Source organism: Lipotes vexillifer, unplaced genomic scaffold (genome assembly GCF_000442215.2).
Source record: "Lipotes vexillifer unplaced genomic scaffold, Lipotes_vexillifer_v1.1 scaffold1359, whole genome shotgun sequence".
NCBI lineage: Eukaryota > Metazoa > Chordata > Mammalia > Artiodactyla > Lipotidae > Lipotes > Lipotes vexillifer.
In genome coordinates this window covers 1,218,575-1,219,413 of record NW_006771596.1, presented here as the reverse complement: position 1 = coordinate 1,219,413, position 839 = coordinate 1,218,575, and the positions used below count along the sequence as shown (strand labels likewise).

Here is an 839-nt window from a genome sequence, read left to right as displayed (position 1 = left end):
CAGGAATGTATGTGTCTGAGGGTGAGGGCGGTGCTAAAGCAGGCAGGGTGGAGCCTGAAGGCCACTTGGCTGCCCTTGGCCTACTCTAAGACAGTTCCCAAAGGCTATGTTTTTTTTAATTGTTTTTTTTTTCCCTATTCTGGTAACAAAATTCATACATGTTCAACAGAGTTTGGAAGACAGTTTAATGAAAAACTAAACAAAGTCACTAGATTCTACCAGGTTCAGTGTAAATATTTTGATGTTTTCCTTTCCAGATGATTTTCTTTGCATGCATACACATGAAATATAAAATTTCAGATCCTATCATTTCTGTAGTTTTGCACTTTGGTCACTTAACATTAGCATTTTTTTCTTTGAAAAGAAAATTTAAAGGCCTCACCACTTAGATGTACTAAAACTTAATCATATATTCGTAATTTTATAACCCGCATTTAACATTTATTTTCATGGGGACTTCCCTGGTGGTCCAGTGGTAAAGAATCCGCCTTCCAGTGCAGGGGATGTAGGTTCGTTACCTGGTCGGAGAACTAAGATCCCATGTGCTGTGGGGCAACTAAGCCCACGAGCCACAACTACTGAGCTCGCGCGCCTCAGCGAGAGAGCCTGCGTGCCACAAACTACAGAGCCCACGTGCCACAACTAGAGAGAGAAAACCCGCACGCCACAACTAGAGAGGAGCCCGCATGCCACAACGAAGAACCCACACGCCGCAACAAAAGATCCCGCATGCTGGGCCCGTGAGCCATGGCCACTGAGCCTGTGCATCCGGAGCCTGGGCTCCTCAATGGGAGAGGCCACAACAGTGAGAGGCCCGCGTAACGCAAAAAAAAAAAAAG

At 45.5% G+C, this 839-nt stretch overlaps 1 protein-coding gene across 6 annotated transcripts in view; it reads right to left on the bottom strand.

Moving 5' to 3' along the window:
• The window catches only part of OGDH (oxoglutarate dehydrogenase), a 77,948-nt gene that overhangs the window by 14,639 nt on the left and 62,470 nt on the right, over positions 1-839 (bottom strand). The window lies entirely within an intron of this gene.